Genomic DNA, 26,115 nt, shown 5'->3' on the forward strand with positions numbered 1-26,115 from the left:
GTGAAGGACACCTCGTGAAGGACACCTCGTGAAGGACACCTCGTGAAGGACACCTCGTGAAGGACACCTCGTGAAGGACACCTCGTGAAGGACACCTCGTGAAGGACACCTCGTGAAGGACACCTCGTGAAGGACACCTCGTGAAGGACACCTCGTGAAGGACACCTCGTGAAGGACACCTCGTGAAGGACACCTCGTGAAGGACACCTCGTGAAGGACACCTCGTGAAGGACACCTCGTGAAGGACACCTCGTGAAGGACACCTCGTGAAGGACACCTCGTGAAGGACACCTCGTGAAGGACACCTCGTGAAGTGGCGGAAGAAGCCAAGCCGGCTACTTTTCTACCCACACAGGGGCAAAGAGCAGAAATATTGGCCGCGTTCTGCAGTTATATGATATGAAACCAATGTTCTGGCTCGCCCAGCGATACGAAATATGTTACTCCCCCTTGAAGACGACATAGCTGTTTGAATGTCCAGTGAGTACGGTGTCCCCTGAAATCGCTGCAGAATGTGAATAGGTCAAACTATTCTCACTGTTGCTGAGAGTTGTTATGAGCACATGCGACGTATTAAACAAACGGAGCTTGCGAAGTTGGCCAAAGCTAAACAGTGCCTGCAATTAGAAAAGACGAGTCTTGGCTCACACATATATTAAAAGTGACGGCCAAGGTTAGAATAAACCGCAACAGCTTCAACAGAGACTTACGAGGGTCACTCCAAAAGAAATGCACACTATTTTTGTAAAAGTACAGTGTTCATTATGCATGTGTGAAAGTCTTACAGTGTGTAGATACATCCTTCCCGCTAGTTTTCAAACTTAGTTCAACCTGTTCCCGTGAGTGGTGCCGCCACAGCATGTCTTCAAGATGGCTGCTACACTTGACGTTCGGCAGAAGCAACGTGCTGTCATAGAATTCCTGTGCTGTGCAAACGAGACAGTGGGAAACATCCACAAGAGGTTGAAAAAGGTGTATGGAGATGCTGCTGTCGATCGCAGTACAGTTAGTCGGTGGGCAAGCAGGTTACGTGATGAAAGCGGGCGCGGCAATATTGAGGATTGTCCTCGCAGCGGCAGGCCTCGTACTGCACACACTCCAGACAACGTGCAGAGAGTTAACGAATTGGTGACTGCTGACAGACGCAGCACAGTGAACGAATTGTCACGCTACGTTGGATAGGGGAAGGAAGTGTTTGCAGAATACTAAAAGTGTTGGCGTTAAAAAAGGTTTGTGCCAGGTGGGTTCCCAGAATGTCGACAGTGGCTCACAAAGAAACAAGAAAAACGGTATGCAGCGAACTTTTGGAACAGTATGAGAATGGTGGAGACGAATTTCTTGGATGAATTGTGACAGGTGATGAAACATGACTCCATCATTTTTCACCAGAGACGAAGAGGCAATCAATGGAGTGGCGTCACCCAAGAAAGAAAGAACCAAAACCACACCTTCTGCTGGAAAAGTTATGGCTACAGTGTTTTTCGATTCCGAAAGACTCTTGCTTATGGACATCATGCCAAGTGGAACCACCATAAATTCTGATGCATATGTGACGACACTAAAGAAACTCCAAGCTCGACTGAGTCGTGTTCGACCACATTGCCAAAAGCAGGATGTTTTGCTGTTGCACGACAATTCATGGCCACATGTCAGTCAAAAACCATGGAAACGATCACAAAACTCGGACAACACTGCAACACCTGCCTTACAGTCATGACCTGGCTCCATGTGACTATCATCTCTTTGGGGAACTGAAAGACTCTTCGTGGAACAAGGTTTGAAGATTATGACTCTCTTGTACACGCTGCCAAACAGTGGCTACAACAGGTTGGTCCAGAATTTTACCGTGCGGGTATACAGGCGCTGGTTACAAGATGGCGTAAGGCAATTGAGAGGGATGGAAATTATGTGGAGAAATGAAAATATTGTTCCTAAACGACGTATCTACACACTGAAAAACTTTCGAACATGTAAAATAAAAGATGGATTTTAAAGAAAATAGTGTGCGTTTCTTTTGGAGTGACCCTCGTAGTAGTGTTTGGGGGCAAGCTTTCGATATAGAGTGAATGCTAAGTCGGATGCTTGGCACTTGTAGGGAGGCAGGAGCGACTCTTACTCCACCTGGCGTCACTCGATCCTGCAGCTACTATGAGAAGCACAATTATTTGCCTTCCCGCACATGCGTGACTTCTCCCCTCTCTGGAAGATTCCAGACGTTGCTATCGCTACTATATAAAAGGAGCAGCATGCCAGCCCCTATAGTCAGTGGTTTTTTATGCATGATGACTGTGTCGGAGACATCTGTCGGAAGCTCCGTTGTTTTATTCGAAGTGACACAGCTTATAAACTGAGGAGGTTTAATTCAAGCTGCTGTCAGTACAAGAGCGAATATTTAAATTAACAGTTATGCTCCAAGTTCTATTTTATACTATTTTGTTGCAAATATTCAGAGAATTTATAAAGACAATAGTACAGATTTACTACAGTTGTTAAACACAAGAAAAAAACCACCAGGATAGCCGTCCGTGTTATGGCGCCGCTTGTGGGGTGGAGAGGTACACAGGCTGCGTAACGAATACGCTCGGTTGACTAGCGATGAGGTCAGTGTGCCGGCCAACCTGCATCTGGTTTTTAGGTGGTTTTCCACGTCCCACTAGATGAATAACGGGTTAGTACTCAAGTCCTGCCTAAGTTACACGATTCGTAAACATTTAGAAAACTTTCGCTCACTTTCTCGCTACACGCAAGCAGTTGGGGGTCACGTATCTCATCCCAGAGGGTTACAGGGTGGCGACAGGAAAGGTATCAGGCCACCCATGAAGTTAAAAAAGTCAAGTCCATTAATGACCACGCCGACCCTTCGCTGATGCGAGACGAAGGCAGAAGGAAAAGACAAACTTTTGAACAAATTCACCGAATCATTGTCTAGCTTGTCATTGAGAACTATTTCTCATGAAATTTTGTGGTGGATAAAAATTTATACTTCTTTAAATCAATTGTGTGTTATTTTCGGAAGTGTTGGAGTGTCTTGAGATCTACCATACTACTTTGGTAATGGACATCGACGGTTTTTGTTGTATGTTGCTGTGGGTAATTAACTCATTATTGACGAGAAAAAGGGACAGGATGATCGGAAATCTGTTACATCAGAGAATAAATTCCGTGGTGCTAAACGAAGCCATTGTAGGGAAAGGAAAAAAAAAAACAAGAAATAATCTAGGCCCTTCGGCGTTAGTATTGGTGTGAGGCGAAGAGTCTGATAGGAAAGAATTCTTGGCTAGCAACATCAAATCTGTAAAAAGACTGACGATATAAAAATGGGTGCACTAGATACGTCCTGTTCCGGCATCTACATCCACCTGATTTCTCTGCAATTCACAATTAAGTGTCTGGCAGAAGATTCATCCAACCACCTTTAAGCTATTTCTTTCCCGCTCCACTCTCGAACAGCGCGCGGAAAAAACGAACTCTTAAATCTACCCGTGCGAGCGCTGATCTCTCTTATTATCAAGATCATTTCTTCCTATGTAGATGGATTCAACAAAATATTTTCCCATTCGGAGCAAAAAGTTGGTGATAGAAGTTTCACGAGAAGTTCCTGCCGCAACGTGAAAAGTTTTTGTTTTAATGACTGCCACCCGAATTCGAGTGCCATGTCCGTGGCACTCTCCCCTATTTCGCTATAATACAAAGCGAGCCGCCCTTCTTTGAAGGTTTTCGACATCCTCCGTCAGTCCTGTCTGATGCAGATCCCACACAGTGCAGCAATACTCCAGAAGAGGGCGGACAGGCGTAGTGTAAGCAGTCTCTATAGTAGACTTGTTGCATTTTCTAAGTGTGTCTGCAGCTCGTGGTCTTGAGTGAAAACCGGCACGGTAGCTCAGCGTGTTCGGTCAGAGCGTTAGCTACGCTTTATAATAAAAAAACTGAGCGAACAGATGAACGAACAAACTGCACGAGTGTCATCGGACGTCCGCCCTGAAGAAATTCAGTGAAGAGATCAGGTGGATGGCCGGCACGGTAGCTCAGCGTGTTCGGACAGAGGGTTACGTACCCTCTGTAACAAAAAAACAAACTGAGTTAATCGATCATCAACTAACTTCATCGGATGTCTTACGACGTCCGCCCCGAGCAGATACAACGAACCTAGCGTTCTCGTTTTCAGCGCACGGGGTCCCGGGTTCGATTCCCGGCGGGGTCAGGGATTTTCTCTGCCTCGTGATGACTGGGTGTTGTTTATTGTTCATTATCATTTCATCATCACTGACTCGCAAGTCGCCGAAGTGGCGTCAACTAAAAAGAAGTTCCAATACGGCGGCCGAACTTGCCCGCATGGGGCCTCCCGGCCAACAATGCCACACGATCATTTCATTTCATTTTCTAAGTCTTCTTCCAATAAATCGTAGTCTTTGATCTGCTTTTCCCACAACATTATCTATGTGATCATATCAGTCTAAGTTATTTGTAATTGTAATCTCTAAGTATTTAGTTGAATTTACAGCCTTTGGATTTGTGTGATTTATCGTGCAACCGAAATTTACCGTACTCATGTGATTAACATTCACACTTTTCATTACTTATAGTCAATTGCCACTTTTTGCACCATACAGATATTTTGTCGAAATCATTTTGCAATTCGTTTTGATCATCTGATGACTTTATAAGACGGTAAATGAGTGTCATCTGTAGACAATCTGAGGCGGCTACTCAGACTGTGTACAAAATCGTTCACGTAGATCCGCAACAGCAGACGGCCTGTAACAACTCTTCCTTGGAGAACGCCAGGTATGACCTCTGTTTTACTCGATGATTTTCCGTCATTTCGCCCATAAAGTAGACCCACACCCGAGCTACCGTTCGTGGTATCACTCACGATCAGAGCCGTGTCGGAACGTTCACATTCCAAGGCAGCAGCATTTTTTCGCCAGCGCCTAACGTACAGAAAAGCAAGATGTGAACTCTTGACGCGTACTACGCGAGTGTTTCGCGCTCTCGGAGCCGGCGGCCGACTTGGAGGAGCTTTTAGGCGCGCCGCGGGAACTGCTCGCCAAAGTGCAGCCCACACTCAGCCGCACAAAAACTGAGCCGGCGGAGGGGTGGCCGAGGCCTCGGGTACAAGCCTGCTCGCCTTAACCCAGCTCAGCCTGCCCACCCCTACCTCTACCTCTCCCCCTCCGCGCCACTCCCGACCGCACTCGTACACACGTCTCGAGCCAGAACTCAGTTCAGTGGCACCCGGCGTCTTTGACCGCCTTCCCAGAAACGGCCGAGCTGTAAACACAGGGCGGACGTTCGCGTCACACGGACGCTCATAAAAGTCTATTTTTAAGTCCCCTCGGACTCTAGCTGCCGCCTGCCCATCTCAGACTTAAAGGAGGATCCCGCAGAGACTGAATTATACGTACCACGGTGCAGACGTGTGTCTCGTACACTGCTTGACAATTTCCAAGAATCAATCGGTTAAGTCCAATGGATCAGAAACTCAAGTATTTGGTACAAAGACTACAAAAGGACCCATTCTGCATATTGCACCACGGCAAAGGCAGCGACACAAGTAAAATGTGCAATACTTGAACACCGGCTTCATGGTAGTAGGTATGGTGAAATAGGTCAAAAAATGACATTTTATGATTATTATCTCTTAATATTCGATCTCTCCTGAATAATTTGGTGCATTTGCCGATTAATTCTAATTGGAATTCTAATTAAATTATTTATTATTTCGAAGTTAATAGTGCAGGTGTAAAAAAAGTCCAGACATTCTGGACTGACTTCCTGAAGTATCTCTATCTCCGGAACTATTCAGTCTAGAAGACTGGTTTTCAGCTACTTGTTCCTTGCATTCATGTTAATGTTCCTGTTAAGAAGTTGGATGCAGTGCGTAAACAGAAATGGCGGTATTACACATGCATTTTGTGGAGACTCTAAATGGTAAAGGAAGACTTACAGGCAAAAACATTGATGAACTCCAGCAATACTATCAAATGGCAATAAGAAACAAAACACATCACCTACAAGGGATGAAAACAGCAGTGTGGGCTACATTTTTCCACAAATTATCCACTGCTGATACACCTACATATGGTCTTCGCCCACCTGGTGTTGATTCATGGTGCATGTACCACATAGCTCAGGCAGCGGGTAAAGAGGAACAATTTGGGCGCCAAAATTACGTACCATCTGCAGTGATGGAAGCTGTTTAAAAATAGCTCTGAGCTCTATGGGACTTAACATCTGAGGTCATCAGTCCCCTAGAACTTAGAACTACTTAAACCTAATTAACCTAAGTACATCACACACATCCATGCCCGAAGCAGGATCCGAACCTGCGACAATAGCAGTCGCGCAGTTCCAGACTGAAGCGCCTAGAACCGCTCGGCCGCAGCGGCCGGCGAAGTTATTTAACCAATATATATACCTATAGAGTACGTTCAGCCTGACGTTCTCTCCAGATGTCTCCATAGTTGAACACAAAGCACAAATGTGTTTTTCAGTAATGTCATTTGAACTCGCATACCAAAAGATGTCTTTGTAGGAACGAAAAATCTATGCTTTTGTGTTTGTGACGCTGTGATAAAGTTTAATGATGGTAATAAGGGAACAATTAGGGTACTAGAGCAACTCGGTATCACTCCAGGAGCCAACACACTGCAAGCTTTCCAGCGAATGGATCGATTTAGGATCATGAAAGCCCAGCATGCAGCAGAGGAAATGGCTAAAGAACAAGAGGTAGCAAAAGAGAGAAGCTTTTAGGTCTGTAGGATGATCAAGAACAGGATCCAGATAATGTTGAATACTGACCTGGCTGTTTCTAGGAGATGGAATGCCTCCGTGTGTGGGTTAATATCAAGTGAAACGTTTAAATTTGATTTCCTGAAAACGACTTTTTTTAAATATTTGACCCATTATCCAAGAAACTATTACACATACGTATATCTAACTCTACATTATGTTACCTCTTAGTTTGCAGCTGCTCGTAAACCACCGAAACATTTATACCTATAATGGTTTTTACTTACAGAAGCAAAAGTGAATTTAAAAAAACTTGAAGATAAATTTTAAAAAATCATAACTAGCTAATTATTTGTCTGTTTATTATGATTCTTGTTCAGTAATCAGAAGAGAGTGAAACTATACTTACCAAAAATTTCAGATATCTATCTACAAATGTTCTGAGATAAAGGGGCATCAATATTGCAAATTTAACACTGTAGGTATAGGATGTACGTACTCCACTTAAGGAATTCTATAAAACTTACATTAAAATAATATAAACTTCCTCCAAATTTCAAGTAAGTATTTTTGGCAGCAAATTCCATTACATTCTACACAGCAGTACTAGACATATGCATTTCTGTTGTCGAATGTGACGTGTTATCAGGTAATTATTAATTTGTTCTTTGAACCATGTAATTTTTCTTGTTTTTTAAAAACCTTTTTTGTTTTTATTATGATCATTCATGTAAAACCTTTGCAACTTATCCACTGCAAATATTATATTCTTTTACTTACTGTAACATAATACGACATTCGACCCGGAATCAGGCGAAATTACCACTTAAGTTAGAACAAGAAACGAAAAAAAAATGTTGAATCTGTAGCATAAGAAATATACAAAATGCAAAATTATAATTTATGAAAATGAATATAAGTTAATAAGTCTCTTCAATAGGTACAGTTTAAGCAACACAGTTTACGAAAACATGGAAACATAAATGGGCTTATAGTCGTGTTACAATGTAGCAATACCTTTCCCTTAGAAACGGGATTCAGTATGAGCTTGCTTCAGAATTTTTTTTCTTTTTTTCTTTTTTTTGTACGCTGCAACGAACGGAATTTCGTAGTATTTACAACAGCTGCAATCGACAAAACAGACATGCATGGCTGAAGAACCCTGTAATGTAAGATACAGACACTGTATAAAACAGACCTTGTAATAATCAATTCAACTTACCTGACACATGAAAGCTGAAAAGTTTCACAACTCAAAATGAGCCATGCACACCTGCCAAAAGCAACGCTGAAGCGACAACACAATCCTTAGCGTGGCGAATTACGAAGTAGCTTCCAACAAAACTGATACAACTGCCCTGAAGTGAACAAATTTCGAGGTAGAGATGTAACGTTTTCCGTGCACTTGACTTCTGCATATCACACTCCGGCAAGAAAAGTGACAAGTCAAAAAACGACAATTTTTAGTCTACGTCACTGAAAAATACATGATTAAGTGAAATGAAGATTTTAATTCACAAGGCAGTGGAGTACTTTTTTGTTGCATATAAAAATGATTAAGTGTACAACTTATTATCTCTTGAAATTAATCTCTTACAGACGTGAGAGTGAATGTATCTGTAACTTTGATGTGACTAAGATAAAAATTGTGACTATTCCGAGACCGAGTGGATTCTATACCATAGAAAAAATTAATTCGCTTTACAACAACACAGATAAGAATAATTACTTAACTTTGTACAATCAGTTTCCACAGAAATGTCATGAATGTGCACAACTATGTCTGAACATTAACCTATCACTTAATACACACAAAAGTTAAGTTTCTCACTTAGAATCATTTATATTTCTGCCTAAGATACTGATCACACAACTGGCCTGTTAGAAGACGATGCTGTCGTCTTAGTCAATGACCGAGGACTGGGCAGAGCGGATCTGAGCTCGTGGATGCAGCGCGTAGAGAAACGTTTGTGGGTGTGGCTGCACCAATGTCGCTCATTTGCCGACGTGGCTTGCAGTGGTTATCATTTTTTGTGGTTGTGTGCAGGTATCAACCTTGCCCTGGCACTACGGTCTTCAGACGACACCACAGCTATTACTGCAATAATAATAATAATTATTACTATAATTACAATTATTATTATTATCATCATCATAGCGGTGGCAGCAGCAGCAGAATTATGACCGGTATTAACGTTATTAGATCTTAGTCAGTATTATTTCATCACATAGCCTTCACAGACACTCAACTCACTTTAATGCTATTTGTCATATTAAAATTGTTATTTATTAGGCAACTATGATGTAGGAAAAGTACTGTATATGTGAAACAGAGGGTCTGATGGGTCTTATCAGATCAAGTGAAATAAACAAATGAAAATAATACATAATCCATCCCTAGTGCGGGTTGTGTAAGTTGGATTGCCAATATTAAGGTGGATGAAATATTTTCCAGGCCTTTTGTATTTTTCCCATTCTGAACCTATATTAAGGCGCATGAAATATTTCCCAGGCCATTTCTGTTTTGTGAATCCTGAATATGGGTGTTCGATTCTTGGAGGGTGAGGGGTAGGAGGGAGGTACTGATAATTTAATAGTTTTGTGAAATGTTAAATGTAGTCCCAGTTTGATTATAAATATGGATGTTGGGGACTAATAAGTAAAATCATGTAGTTTTCGCACAAGCTGAACAATTATGCATCACATACATCATCTTCTGGCCCACATTTTGATATATACTCTACAAGCAGCTGTACAGTGCATGGGGGAGGCTTCATCGTAGTAATATTAGCTGTTTTCTATCCTATTCAGTTCGTGTATTGACGGAGGAAAAATGACTATCCGTTTACCTTCGAATGCGTCCTTTTCTCTCTTATTGTATTTCCACGATCCTACGTGACATGCGCAGTGGAGGCAAGATGATGGTCGTTTTGTCTTCTTCCAATACAAGTTCTCTAAATTTACCCGACGGGGCTTCGTGAGAACTGCGTCGTCTTTCTTCCCGTTTCAGTTCCCTGAACATATCTATTATACTTTCAGATGTGCCATTACAATTGAAGTACCGCAACTCAGAATTATTTCGACATCTATTGCCATGACTATTTGATAAGGAGTCCAATCACAGAAACGGTATTTTAGAATTGCTCGTACTAGCTTCTTGTATGCCACTTTCTTTACAGAAGCATTGCATTTTCCGAGGACCCTTCTAACAAATGCAGTTTTCCATTCGCCTTTCCCAGTACTGATTTTTTACGGGGGCAAGCTGAAAACTGATGACTGAATGTTTTTGTGAAAACTAAAACCACTTTGTTGGTACCGTCACTGTAGAATGTCTGACTTTGTCGACGGAGCCACAGCATCTCCTCTGCTTGCACTGCTTCATCACAATCCAAACGAAATGCTCGAAAGCGTTCTTAAAGTTCTGCAATCAGGTGAAAATTGGATGTGGCCAAGTTTAGACTGTATGGAGGATGATCTATAGCAATGAACCCAAGGCGTCAGAGTGTTGCAGCGCTCGTGTGTGGTCTGGCATTGCCGTGCTGAGAGAGAGCTTGCTTTATGTGTGCACGAATTCTTCGAATTTGTGAAACTCGATTGCAGCACGCAGTTCCCCATGCACCGACATAGTTACATTTCACACCGCCATGTCACACGCTACATTTCATAGCTCTCTGGCGGCAGACGCTTGCAAGTTGCGCCAGAGGAGATGGGAAATCGACCGAGTAATATGCAAAACAGAATGCCTCAACCGATATTGAGAACAGAATAAAAAATTCCAAGGAATTACTTTTCAGTGCGCCCTCGCATTTAAGCGTCCCATTTAACATTACTTCTTAGTATTACCTTCAAACATACGATGTGACATGCTCAACATGTTTACTAATAACCTGATAATCGAATGCAATCTGGTTCTTTGTCTTTTTTGTAGGCATATACTGCATTTTTCATGTTTAAAAATTCTTGTCTCATCAGAAAACGATTCTCCAGCGTCATACGTACATTGCACGTATCGAGGAAGTCGTCGACTGCATTCTGTAGACTCATAAACAAGTACACTTTTCACATACACTACACCTTCAATTTTGCCTGGGACATATTGCTGCAGAACTAAATCAAAAGTAGATTCAACCCCCTGTTATGGCCAATATTTTTACGAAGTATCCTTTGGTTGTAATTAAAATGTTAGAACGGGAATCCCGTCCCAAGTAATTCAAATTGAGACTCCTTCTGGCTCAGAATCAGCTAGCCTAGTATCTGGCTGAGAAGTCCCTGGCCTTACATGGGTTATTACTGGAACAAAGACGAAATTATTAAAAACTAAATGAGATTAACTGGTGCACTATTCGAAAGGCTATAAACAAGTGTGAGTTACGAATTAAAAATCAACTCCTCTTATATCCAGTGAAGATATTTCACGAGTTCATTGGGGGACCAGGAAACGTAGCTGTGATGAGGGTCCTGTGCAACAGCGTCGTTTGTCTTCCTCCGGACGAAGTTCAACACATGTCCGGCGAAGCTCGTTTCGCGGTGTCGTAATCACAGTATCTCTGTTGTCCGTCGCGTACACGAGGAACGACCGCCGCCGTGCTGGGGTCACGCGCAGACACGGACCGCCGTCCAGGAGACAACCTGTCCCGATCGCGATCTCCTCTTCTTCGTCTTTTCCCGCCACATCCATCATAATTTCATTTGTTCTGTTGTCAGCTGATACTACGGTCATTCGTGTATCCAATCAACTATTCTTACAGCACCATTCCGCTGCGCTGAGCGTTGTGTCGAGTTACTGAATAAAATGAACACTTCCTCGTTCTCCTCACCAACATCTATATCCGTACACCGCGAACCACTGAAGTGCCTGGGAGAGGTTAATCTTTATTGCAAAGTATATATATGAAGGTTTATTTCCATTCAGTTCACACATAGAGGGAGGGAAGAATGCCGTCCTCACACGGGACGAGTTAGCTAACGTTGAAGTGGCGCTCTATGGGTTTTGTCACATCACTTTCTGCTGTTTCACATTAAGGAGCCGTTTCGTCACATGAAGTAAAAAATAAGTTCTGCGATGTTTTCGGCAACGTGCCACGCTGAACCAGTAGGAAGCAAGAACGCTCCCTACGTCACAAGCAGAAACCGATACACCATACTGTATGTGTCGCGTTCTGTAGAAGCCAATATTTGGTGGGTTTTATATCTTACACCCTATGAATTTATGCTCCTCCTAAGGACCAGCGCACTGACAGCCTCAAGAACGATTCATTAATGGTATGATTTGTTGTAATAGGATGACGAGAAACGTCATATTGGTGGTTAAGGAATTTTCGTATTTCCTCATTTTTGTTTGGTAGCTCGTACGTTATGAAAGTAAACCAGTTTAAAGCAACGCCACATGGAAAATTCATGAAAAACGTGTCATTCTTGTTAGGATTTGTTTTAATTGTCATTTAATAACACTTCGGTGACTGAAGCATTTAGAAAATCGTAGCATAAAATACAAGGTGTCTCAGTGCAGACCTTCAACTTGTGTTGGTAGTAGATAGACACGTTACGGAGCAGCGCCGTAAACAGTTCACATCCCCTCTGTATCAAAAACAGATTTTTTTCACCTGAGGGACGTCCTTACGAAAATTAACAGAAATATTTTCTGTAATATTTGGTATTATGTAAATATAAGTGCACTCTTCGTCAGGAGTGAGTTTTTACAATTTCGTGAGCTTCTATAAGCTGCTTTCCTTACTGACTGGACACACCGGTTGATCAAAAAGTCAGTATAAATTTGAAAACTTAATAAACCACGGAATAATGTAGATAGAGAGGTAAAAATTGACACACATGCTTGGAATGACATGAGGTTTTATTAGAACCAAAAAAAAACAAAAACAAAAAAACAAAGTATTGCTAGACGCGTGAAATATCTCTTGTGCGCGTCGTTTGTTGATGATCGTGTGCTCAGCCGCCACTTTCGTCATGCTTGGCCTCCCAGGTCCCCAGACCTCAGTCCGTGCGATTATTGGCTTTGGGGTTACCTGAAGTCGCAAGTGTATCGTGATCGACCGACATCTTTAGGGATGTGGCCGAGCGGTTCTAGGCGCTGCAGCCTGGAACCACGCGACCGCTACAATCGCAGATTCGAATCCTGCCTCGCGCATGGATGTGTGTGATGTCCTTAGGTTAGTTAGGTGTAAGTAGTTCTAAGTTCTAGGGGACTGATGACCTCAGAAGTTAAGTCCCATAGCGCCTAGAGCCATTTGAACCATCTTTAGGGATGCTGAAAGACAACATCCGACGCCAATGCCTCATAACTCCGGACATGCTTTAGTGTGCTGTTCACAACATTATTCCTCGACTACAGCTATTGTTGAGGCATGATGGTGGACATATTGAGCATTTCCTGTAAAGAACATCATCTGTGCTTTGTCTTACTTTGTTATGCTAATTATTGCTATTCTGATCAGACGAAGCGCCATCTGTCGGACATTTTTTGAACTTTTGTATTTTTCTGGTTCTAATAAAACTCCATGTCATTCCAAGCATGTGTGTCAATTTGTACCTCTCTATCTACATTAATCCGTGATTTATTAAGTTTTCAAATTTATACTGACTTTTTGATCACCCGGTATATGTTTCTTTTTTGTGTGATTACATGTCCACGGATACTGAACTTTTATTTATGTATACCACAGACAGAACAAGATTACTAGCATATGGAGGAGGGAGGAAATAGGTTGTTGTAACACAGCTAACGTAGGAATTTTACGCCCGTCATTTTCTTGAACAAGCTGTATGATCTGCGAGACAAATAAAGCCAAAAACTGCCTCTGGAGACCGCTGGAAGCGCAAGTTCACTTTAACTACCTTGTCCCGTGTGTCTCGTGATGTTGAATATCTCTGTGCACGTCAACATGAGCTGTCTTCACCCGTGTTACGCTGATTTACGCCTCTTCACGACTGCTTAAATGAAATGTCACGTGGCTAGGGTCTCCCGTCGGGTATACCGGTCGCCTGGTGCAAGTCTTTTGAGTTGACGTTACTTCGGCGACTTGCATGTCGATGAGACGATGATAAAGACAGCCCCTGAGCGGAGAAAATCTCCGACCCATCCGGGAATCGAGCCCGGTTCCCTTGGCATGGCATTCCGTCGCGCTGACCACTTTTTTTAAATCTCATTTTGTTCGTTTTCTTTCGCTGTATCTGCTCGGGGCGGACGTCGTAAGACACTCGCTTGAGTTCGTCGTTGATTCACTAACTCAGTTTTTATTATTATTATTATTATTATTATTATTATTATTATTATTATTATTACAGAGGGCAGCTAACCTTCTGACCGAACATGCTGAGCTACCATACCGGATCTGATGATGAAATAATGAGGACAACACAAACACCCAGACCCTGGGCAGAGAAAATCCCTAACCCGTCAGGAAATCGAACCCGGGACCCCGTGAGCCAGAGATAGGAACGTTAGCCTCTAGACCACGAGCTGCGGACACTGCTCAGCTACCGAGGCTGTGGATAGGGTAGATATGCTGGACAAAAACTAAAAAGTTATGAAACTGTCAAATGAGGCTGAGAGGATAGCGCGATGTCGATCAACCGCCGTGTTATACTGTGCCACATGGCGTCATTCGGATGTGCATGGAGGGTGGTGGGGACAACACAACGCTCTCTCGGCCGTTCTCAGGTTCCCAGTATTTGGAGCCACGACTTCTCAGTCAATCATCTCCACAGTTGCCACCACAATGCCGGGTGGACCCGTTCCAGTCCTTTCACAAAGAAAGTCCTTGGCAGCACCTGGGTCCCGCGCATGGCAGTCAGGCTGTCTGCTATGAAGGTGGGCAGATACGTAGGAAACTAAATAAAATTCACAATGTTAGCGCTGTAAAAAAAATGTACACTAAATTTCCTATGCACGCTGTCTTCAGACTACATGCCTGTTGAGATTTGTCAACATGTCTATTACAGTTTCTTAAAGGTTAAAGAAGCTTCTGACGATTTGAACTGTCTTTTTTGTGCATTGAATACGCCCTGTTACATGGAGGTCATAAGAGGGCCACACATTTCAACAGCAGTCAAGTGTTCCGCATGCAATCTCTCTTGCAGGCAAATTACAGTTTCTCGATTTTCATGAATGACTCATAGCTTGTCACTTGCTATACCTACAAATGAGACTACGTGGTAGTTCCGCTTCAGATCTTTGTACATTGTTACTCTCGAGTATTTTTGACACATCTGACTAATTGCTTTCCATTAACCCCATAACGTCGGCCCTCGTGATATAGTGGTGGCAGCAGGCTAACTCAACGTGTACAGTCCGAAGATTAGCCGTCCTCTGTGATAAAAGGCTGAGTAAACACTTCAAAGCTGGAATTTAAAAAGATGCCATGCGATATCCACAGGAAACTAAAGGAGAGGAATGACGAAGGAACAGCAGAATAAGAAGAAAGAATAAAAGAAAATGGTAAAGCGTGTACCTGGAAAGCAAGAAGTTGCAGGATCTAATCTGCCCACAGAAACCTAAATATATTTTTAATTGTGCCTTCACCTCTCAACAGTGTGACGAGTCGTCAGGAACGACACGTGCTTCGGTTTCCACGTTAAACTGTAAGTCCACTTCTCCTGAATGAATAACTGGGGTACGCTATGGACACGCAAGTCGCCGAAGTGGCATCCTATGGGAAGCCTTGCACCCGGCCACCGAGCTGCACGAAAATAGTATTATGCAGGGTTAGCCTAAATGATTCATTGGATTTCAAAGTACTGTGTATCGACAAGTATACTACGTATAAAGACGAGATGAAAAGACAGTGCGGCGGTGCGGTTCTTTCCGTCCCTTTACGACGAACCTGCACCTACCTGTGAACGTTGTCTCAGCAGTTCATCAGTAGGAAAGCTGAGTGAAACATATTGTACTTCGACGTGAACCTGGCTGCAATTTAAGTCACTAATCTACGTTTCGGGAGAAACACGAAATGAAAGTTTGGAAATTTTGTCCTCAATTGATATATTCTGAAACTTAGGTGAACAAGTATCACTGCCAAGCCCGTGCTAGTCTTAACAGTCACTCACAATCCCTTTCACTCACGTTAGAAAGATTATGGCGCTGCGTTTCCCGAAAACTTAATAGCTACAAAAATACTGATTCCTTTAGATCGATAATGCTCCCTAAATATTAAGTCTGTCGGTTCCAAATGCAGTCACAGTTTTTAGCCACCGACCTGCTCAGTACGCCACGCGAAATATATGTCTTATCTCGTCATAAAATTCACTTAAAAATTCCGAAATTTCTACACACTCATTGGAATAATTATGCCTTCACTTTCCAACACTTTTGATGTATGAAACACTTCTAGATCCGTCAACTTATCATTTTCATCGGAACTACTACTGCACACGTCCGATCTATTTTGTGGCTAGGCTTCGACTCCTCCCTAGAATACACTAGGCTGCGTTCACACTGCCGGCCGGGCCGGGCCGGGCTGACGCGTACTGACTCGGCTCGTGCCTAGCCAGCTCAGGCCGACGTGTAGTGCATTCACACTGCACTGCGCGCCGCGCCGATCTGGGACGGCGAAATGGGGGAAAATCCACTTCTCCGATTTTCATGTTTTAAAAATTCTTAGCGATATTTAAGACTTCGCCACATCGTTTTATGAACTTATCTTTTCCTTAAAAGCGTTACTTACGTCGTGAAAAAAGAAAAAGTCTACTTTTCGTTTCGCGTGATTTCTTAGTTTCGTAACGCTTCCCAACCGATTTTGAAGGAAGTATGCGGCTAAAGAATCTGATTTTTGTACACGTGGTAGTGCAACATCTTAGCTTCGTATTGAATCATTTATCTTTCCATATTTCTTAACAGTCATTGTGAAATGATGCTATTTGTCAACGTCGTGCACTTGATTTACAAATCTTGTAGTGAAAAAGTTATGTAGCGGGTAGCTTACTGTTAGATCCGTTTTAGACCATACATTGTTGGGAATGAAATGTAGCTAAAAGTACCAAAAAGTTTTTGAAATGATAATGATACTGAAATCTGTCTCTGGTCTCAAGTAATGCGAGCTATTCAGTGGCGTCAGTGCCGCGTCCGCAAGCCACGGAGTTCGCGCGGTTACAGCTTGGTTTAGTGTAGTCATATAATGCAGGACAGAAAAAAACTAATTACTAGTGATCAGCGCAGACCTGGTGTCGGTCCCTCGTATTATTTTAATGGTCTCATTGTCTAGATAAATCCAAATGTATAAGAATTTTTCCCTCGGCTACTGGACAATTCATCTGCTATGCTTTTATAATTGGCCACACGTTGCATCACAAAAGACAAACAATTATTTGTCAACATCCAACAATTAGTAAGATGCACATTTCGTATTTCGAACTAAAAGATAACTGAAGCGCAATTCTGTAGTCTCGTTGCCTACTGTGACAGAAAAAATAATGGAGAGTTAATGAAACTACTGTAGATCGGCACAGATGTGCGTTTCATTGTTCTTCATTGTTTTTTTTTTCCTTCCTTGGCGGGGTGCGCTGCACTGTCAAGGTAATCCCCACTCTTTGGCTAAATGGCTGGCCGGAGGCCAAATAAATAAATTTAAAAAGATCCCCACCCTTCGACAGCTGACAAGCAAGTCAGTAGAAAACGCAGCTGCAGTCAACAGTTGCTAGCCTTTAGCTAGTCTGTGCTGTCGTGTAAAACAATGTCTTCACTCTTTTATTGGTATTGTTTTGACTCTGCAGTAACTCGTCGAGTTTTGAAGTGCAGAAGAACTAGGAGGTTATGGATTCATCCCATAAATAGCGACAGACATTTAGGAGAGTTTTTTTCTTTATATGAAGAACTTAAAAACTATCCTGAAAAATTTTATTCAAATTACAGAATGAATCATAGTACATTTCACTATGTGCTGCAGAACATTCAAGACAAACTTTCTAAACAGAACACAAATTTTCCCAGAAGTGTAACAGCAGAAGAAAAATTGAGTATAACGATAAGGTAAGATTCGTTAGTACACACTTTTTGGTTTGCAGTAGAACTTTGTACAGCATTCACTACCTCCAATTAATTGTAGTCATGCTTTTGTATTTTAAATTTCACAAACGCTTACCTCTGAGGGGAAGAGAGTTTATGGGACTTCTGAGAATCATTAGGAAGTAATTAGCATCGTCATTTTGGGTAATGTCTTGCTGTGCCTTCAACGAAGAATCGCAGAAATACTCCTTCAGAATTTTCCAACTTTTTTTCTTCTTTTTTCTTCATGATGCAGCGCTTGGCAGTGGTGATGGTTCATCATGTGGAGCCACTGATGACCTCACAGAATTCTTTTCATTGCCTTTTAAGATAGACAGACTGATAGGCGAAGAGTTTTGAGATAATGCCCTATGACTCAGTGGTTCTATTTCCACTGGTAAGGAACTGCCACAGCATGACTTTACAATGCATTATCATCTGGTAGGCACACATTTCCGTCCCTCAGTGACACTCATATCTGTCTCCGTTTACAAGTAAATGCGAACTATTCAGTGGCGGCAATGCCGCGATCGCTGGCAAGGTATTGTTGTAAATGCATGTAAATACGGTAGATTAAGTAAATGAAATAAAAGTAATTTCGCATGCATCATTATAATAAACGTAAATTTTCCTCACTGATTGTTAAATGTGAGGTAACATCTTAAAATAATAAAATAAAAGACGTGTGCAGTCACACTTGTGATGAAAGCAGAAGGGAGACGTGTGATGCGTGTACTGCAGAAGCTGTATTGCTGCTCCACAGGCTCGCGCCTGCGGTCGGCTCGCGCCGGCAATATTAAACACTCGGGAAGTCTTCTCCACCAGCAGAGAAAGGCGCGCGAAGAATATTGCTCTACCATTGGTCAGTTTACTCAACAGCCAACAGCAAAACAACATTCTCCCGCGTCAATACACGCTTTTCATCAGTAATTAATCGCAAAATAGTAAACCTCACGACTGCACTTTCTACCGACGTAATTATCTAATATGCTGAAGTTTTGCTTATGCCTAAAGTTATTTACTGTTGTTATTTATACCTGAATTTACTTTCCCTTTACCATAAACTTACTTTAAAAATCTATTCTACAAAAATGCCCTTTGCCATATCCATACTTCCTCGAAATGTTTCTACACTATATCCTACTACGTAACTCGTTAAACAATTATCTCCATATTAACCTTAAACCACACTCACGCATCATTCATACTGCTGAAACACATTTACAACATTTTACATACATAGAAAGACATAATACTTTATGAAAATACTAGAATAGTTTATGAACAACATTCAATTTCTTTAGTGCACTCTAGTGGGCACAATCGAAACTAAAATCACAGTCCCCCTACCCAACACCGCCCTCTATCGGCTGATACATAAACTATGTGCGCGTCCAGTCTCGCGTCACCATCTGCACTATCCAGCTCTAGACATATCTCCCACCTAACCGCCTCCAAGGCAGGATCGTTATACGGCGCTATGCCTCACACCCCCTATGATTATAAAATTTGATTCCAAAAAATTTTAAAATTATACTAATATCGATCCTGACTTAAAATTAGAAAATATATCACAAAAATATTCTCATTCTTATAAACTAAAATCACAAATATCTTACCTCGGACTTTGTAGTCTATAACTAACCTACTCTAAAATCTTTAATTTCTTTGATAATAATCCTTTCTTACTTGAAAATATTTTTTGCAAATCTCTCAAAAACATCTACATCTACATGATTACTCTGCAATTCACATTTAAGTGCTTGGCAGAGGGTTCATCGAACCACAATCATACTATCTCTCTACCATTCAACTCCTGAACAGCGCGCGGGAAAAACGAACACCTAAACCTTTCTGTTCGAGCTCTGATTTATTTTATTTTGATGATCATTCCTACCTATGTAGGTTGGGCTCAACTAAATATTTTCGAATTCGGAAGAGAAAGTTGGTGACTGAAATTTCGAAAATAAATCTCGCCGCGACGGAAAACGTCTTTGCTTTAATGACTTTCATCCCAACTCGCGTATCTTATCTGCCACACTCTCTCCCCTATTACATTATAATACAAAACGAGCTGCCCTTTTTTGCACCCTTTCGATGTCCTCCGTCAATCCCACCTGGTAAGGATCCCACACCGCGCATCAATATTCTAACAGAGGACGAACGAGTGTAGTGTAAGCTGTCTCTTTAGTGGACTTGTTGCATCTTCTAAGTGTCCTGGCAATAAAACGCAACCTTTGGCTCGCCTTCCCCACAATATTATCTATGTGGTCTTTCCAACTGAAGTTGTTCGTAATTTTAACACCCAGGTATTTAGTTGAATTGGCAGCCTTAAGAATTTTAATATTTATCGAGTAATCGAATTCCAACGGATTTCTTTTGGAACTCATGTGGATCACCTCACACTTTTCGTTATTTAGCGTCAACTGCCACCCGCCACACCATACAGCAATCTTTTCTAAATCGCTTTGCAACTGATACTGGTCTTCGGATGACCTTACTAGACGGTAAATTACAGCATGATCTGCGAGCAACCTAAGAGAACTGCTCAGATTGTCACCCAGGTCATTTATACAGATCAGGAACAGCAGAGGTCCCAAGACGCTTCCCTGGGGAACACCTGATATCACTTCAGTTTTACTCGATGATTTGCCGTCTATTACTACGAACTGCGACCTTCCTGACAGGAAATCACGAATCCAGTCGCACAACTGAGACGATACCCCATAGGCCCGCGGCTTGATTAGAAGTCGCTTGTGAAGAACGGGCCAAAAGCTTTCCGGAAATGTAGAAATACGGAATCAACTTGAGATCCCCTGTCGATAGCGGCCATTACTTCGTGCGAATAAAGAGCTAGCTGCGTTGGACAAGAACGCTGTTTTCTGAAACCATGCTGATTACGTATCAATAGATAGTTCCCTTCGAGGTGATTCATAATGTTTGAATACAGTATATGCTACAAAACCCTACTGCTAACCGACGTCAATGATATAGGTCTGTAGTTCAATGGATTACTCCTACTACCCTTCTTAAACACTGGTGCGACCTGCGCAATTTTCCAATCTGTAGGTACAGATCTATCGGTGAGGGAGCGGTTGTATATAATTGTTAAGAAGGGAGCTATTGTATCAGCGTAATCTGAAAGCAACCTAATCGGTATACAATCTGGACCTGAAGACTTGCCCGTATCAAGCGATCTGAGTTGCTTCGCAACCCCCAAGGTATCTACTTCTAAGAAACTCACGCTAGCAGCTGTTCGTGTTTCAAATTCTGGAATATTCCATTCGTCTTCCCTGGTGAAGGAATTTCGGAAAACTGCGTTCAATAACTCCGCTTTAGCGGCACAGTCGTCGGTAACAGTACCATCGCCACTGCGTAGCGAAGGTATTGACTGCGTCTTGTCGCTTGTGTACTTTACATACGACCAGAATTTCTTCGGATTTTCTACCAAATTTCGAGACTGTTTCGTTGTGGAACCTATTAAAGGCATCTCACATTGAAGTCCGTGCCAAATTTCGCGCGTCTGTAAATTTTAGCCAATCTTCGGGATTTCGCGTTCTTCTGAACTTCGCATGCTTTTTCCGTTGCCTCTGCAACAGAGTTCGGACCTGTTTTGTGTACCACGGGGGATCAGTTCCATCTCTTACCAATTTATGAGGTATGAATCTCTCAATTGCTGTTGCTACTATATCTTTGAATTTGAGCTACATCTCGTCTACATTTGCATAGTCAGTTCGGAAGGAATGGAAATTGTCTCTTAGGAAGGCTTCTAGTGACACTTTATCCGCTTTTTTAAATAAAATTATTTTGCGTTTGTTTCTGGTGGATTTGGAAGAAACGGTATTAAGCCTAGCTACAACGACCTTGTGATCACTAATCCCTGTATCAAAAAAATGGTTCAAATGGCTCTGAGCACTATGGGACTCAACTGCTGTGGTCATAAGTCCCCTAGAACTTAGAACTACTTAAACCTAACTAACCTAAGGACATCACACACATCCATGCCCGAGGCAGGATTCGAACCTGCGACCGTAGCGGTCGTGCGGTTCCAGACTGTAGCGCCTTTAACCGCTCGGCCACTCCGGCCGGCAATCCCTGTATCAGTCATGATGGTCTCTATTAGCTCTGGATTGTTTGTGGCTAAGAGGTCAAGTGTGTTTTCGAAACCATTTACAATTCGCGTGGGTTCGTGGACTAACTGCTCGAAATAATTTTCGGAGAAACCATTTAGGACAATCTCGGAAGATGTTTTCTGCCTACCACCGGTTTTGAACTAGTATTTTTGCCAACATGTCGAGGGAAGGTTGAAGTCCCCACCAACTATAACCGTATGAGTGTGGTATTTGATACGAGACCTAAATTTTCTCTGAACTGTTCAGCAACTGTATCATCGGAGTCTGGGGGTCGGTAGAAGGAGCCAATTATTAACTTGGTTTGGCTGTTAAGTAAAACCTCCACCCACACCAATTCGCACAGAGTATCTACTTCGACTTCACTACAAGATAAACCACTACTGACAGACACTCCACCACCAATTCTGCCTAATCTATGTTTCCTGAACACCGTCTGAGACTTCGTAAAAATTTCTGCAGAACTTATTTCAGGCTTTAGCCAGTTTTCTGTACCTATAACGATTTCAGCTTCTGTGCTTTATATTAGCGCTTGTAGCTCAGGGGCTTTCCCAGCACAACTACAACAATTTACAACTACAATTCCGACTGTTCCTTGATCCAAGCACGTCCTGTATTTGCCATGCACCCTTTGAGATTGCAGCCCACCCCGTACATTCCCTAGGCCTTCAAACCTAAAAAAACGCCCAGTCCACGCCACACAGCCTCCGCTACCCGTGTAGCCGCCAGCTGAGTGTAGTGAACTCCTGACCTATTCAGCGGAACCCGAAACCCCACCACCCTATGGCGCAAGTCAAGGAATCTGCAGCCAACACGGTCGCAAAACCGTCTGAGCCTCTGATTCAGACCCTCCACCCGAAACATTCCTAACTTTTTAGTTAACTTTTTAGTTAACTTTTTACATTTACTTTTTGAATGTCTTTTTCAGGCACTTCGGTTGGTGTCCTACTATTTAATAATAGTATTATGTCCTACCTTTAAAAGCTGCACATAACTATCACCTCTTTATCACACCTTTTTCAGTGAGTCTTGAGCATGGCACCTTACATTGTAGCGTCCGTAACAGCCCCGTTCTCCACTTATTGGTCCCTCCATTGTTTACATGCTTTGCTGCCCCTGAAACCATACTTCCGTCTAAGCCTACTTCCTTTATATACATCCTAATATACAATTACTTACAGTATAGGAGATTATTCACATTTTTAGTATTTAGTTTAACTTGAATTCAAATGAAAGTAAATTAACAGAGTATTGCTTAGTCAAATCAGCAAGATCTAATCTATTCGAAAATCTTTTCTAAAATTTACTTCTTTTCCAAAAAACTTAATGAATTTAAAATAACTAGCTGCTATTGCAAGCAAAGGTTATATTATTAATTTTTTCTGTTTAGCTTTCACTCAAATGGAAAATATTTAATGGTAATAAACATTTCCTATAAAGCAATTATTACCAAACACTTTTATAGTACATAGTTACCACTATTTATGTAGTGTCTCTTTTCATCACTTCTTCCTCATAGTTTCACCACTATGTAACAGAAATCAAGAATTGTATTTAGAAAATATACACATATTCTCTACATTCATTCAAACTCCACTCGTAAAAAAATATCTCCTTTACTAACTGTCCTTGTCACGTCCGGTTACTCTCATATTTGTACATGTCACTCAGCCTTCAATCACAAACGGACCGCCATCTCTCTCTCCACAAAACTTACTTCATCTTAATCCCATGACTATCTGACATCTACAAACACACCTTCCCTAATGGAGAAGAATATTACAGAAGATAGATTCAGCTCAGTGATTAGAAGAGGAAGACTGGCAATATGAAAAGAAGATGAAATAGCACTGCCAGCAACATGAGTACCTGGTGTTCGTCAAACACCTAGCATTGCATAGGTTGTAATGCCCTCTGAGGCCTCCAAGCTTAACTGACATCTACCTCAATGTCCACCTCCACATCATCTCGATAGTCATTGTAGTCCCCCCAAATCCTCTGTCCTACAATACCTAGCTGGTATACTGGCTACTACTTCATCGATCACATAGTCTTTTCGAAAAAATGGCACAACCACATCTTTCCCATTTATTAAAAAAATTATCACACTTTCCTTAAAATTTAATCTCCCTTTGTAATGGTTAAAGAAATCTACTCCAATCAACATTTTTATACACACATCAGGAATTATAAGGAAGTTATGTAATACTTCCACCTCATTTATTTTCACTGGCAACAGTTCATGTCTAACAGGTTTTTTCACTTTTCCAGTAGCTACAATAATCTGTACCCCATTACTGGCATAATTGCAAGGTCATTCCCTTTTTGCAATGATTCTAACCAACCTTTACTCACAGCACATAAATCACTACCTGTATCTGCTAAACACTGTACCTCTTCATCACACACTTGCAGACAAATTATTGGTTGACTCAATACTTTCCGGAAATACGGAAGCGCCCGATCCCGCCCGTCTGCTTTGACCCATGACGTCACAAATATGGCGGAAACGACCATAAACCACGATTGTAATATGGCGCATATAAAGTCGGTACGTACACATTATGAGGACGAAAATACATCGAAAAACAAACACACACACTTTCCACAAAAAGCCTAATGACACTAACGGGACAAGCGCGGGAAATGGGGTGTTTTTGGGTGGGGACAAACTAAATATAAACAACTTTAGACACCCACCCCATACAAAACGACGAGAAAAACAGACATCACAAAACTAAACACAATATCATCTGGAATCGAGCACTTCCCTTGACCTATATAGCTTAACAGCAGCTCCCGATCCCATAAATTAGGATCTAACACTTCCTTTGGCCTATATAGCTCAAACGCATCTCCAGATTCCAATATCAACATACACAGCCACACATTGGGATCGAACACTTCCCTAGACCTGCGTACTGTTAATTTTATCCGTGATATCCATTCCTGAACAAAAACAACAACCGATTAATTTTACTAAAATTACCACACGATGTACAGCTAACAACACTAAATTAACCTTCACACAAAATCGTTAACTCACTGAAACGAATTCCACTACAAACATAGCCGACACTAACAACTATGGATAATGAGCAAAAGAAAACTGAGCCCATTACACCACACAAACGGAAACCCCCAACATACCACCAGAGAGCACAAAAAACCACAACACGACCACATCTACAAACACGCCACACTCACAAACCAAACTCAGCGCCGTCATGACGTCACAAACGACAACAACCTTACGTCACGGGTCAAAGCCGACGCGTGGGATCCGTCGCTTCTGTCGACCCTACTTTCCTTTGCTTGCTAGTATCAGCACCCTCCTCCAACTAGTCGTTCACAACCTCTCTTCTATCGAAACCTTGCCTGTTTCCGGAAATTACACAGATTTTTGCAGAACCACCTTCACCACTTTTCCCCCCCCCATACTATTCTATCCACTAGTGACAACTCAAAACTCCCTTCTGGCGCTTCGCTATTCTCCATTATAGCCTCTCTCTCTTCCCTTTCTCCACTATTAATGAGTCGACCCCCACTTTGGTCACCATTCTTCTGCTTCTCCGTAATAGCCTCACAAATGTAGTCATTTATGGACGCTAATATTTCCTCCACACTGGCGTCACTAATTTCCTGTAATTCTGCAGCCTCTGTACTTTCTCCTTCCTCAGAACATGACTCGACTTCAGCTTGGTTGCTAACCACTTCCTTGGAGTCGGATTCTGTCACATATTCCACTAATATACCATCCCTCTCGTCTGCAATACAGTGTTTATCTTGTTTATGTCTATACAAAAAATCCTCTAAACCTCCATTAAATGTACAGATTTTTATGTAGCTCGTTTCGTCTGTCTCCTGTACCTCCCTCACAGTCCCTGTCTGGTTACTATTAACACATACAAAAGGTTTTGCTAGCGGACTCAAACTACTACTTCCCGTCTGGTAAATGCTAGCCCTTGCACAGACGGCATTTAGTTTGATGGAGTCTGTAATTCGGTATCCTTTCTTACGTTTACCCCTCTCTGCTGCTGCCTTTGCGCAACATCATTTTCTCTCACTGGAGAATACGATAGATAATCGTGCACCTGTTCCCCATTACTTCGCCTATTATTTGCAGGATAGCGGCACCTCCCGGCACCTCTGCCTCTGCCATTTCCACGGAACACGCCAATTCTGTTAATGTTTACATTATATCGCGGTGTTGCATCATTTGGTGGTCTGTCATTACGATTTGCATGTTCCTCCTCA

This window comes from Schistocerca serialis, chromosome 8 (assembly GCF_023864345.2).
Source record: "Schistocerca serialis cubense isolate TAMUIC-IGC-003099 chromosome 8, iqSchSeri2.2, whole genome shotgun sequence".
Lineage (NCBI taxonomy): Eukaryota > Metazoa > Arthropoda > Insecta > Orthoptera > Acrididae > Schistocerca > Schistocerca serialis.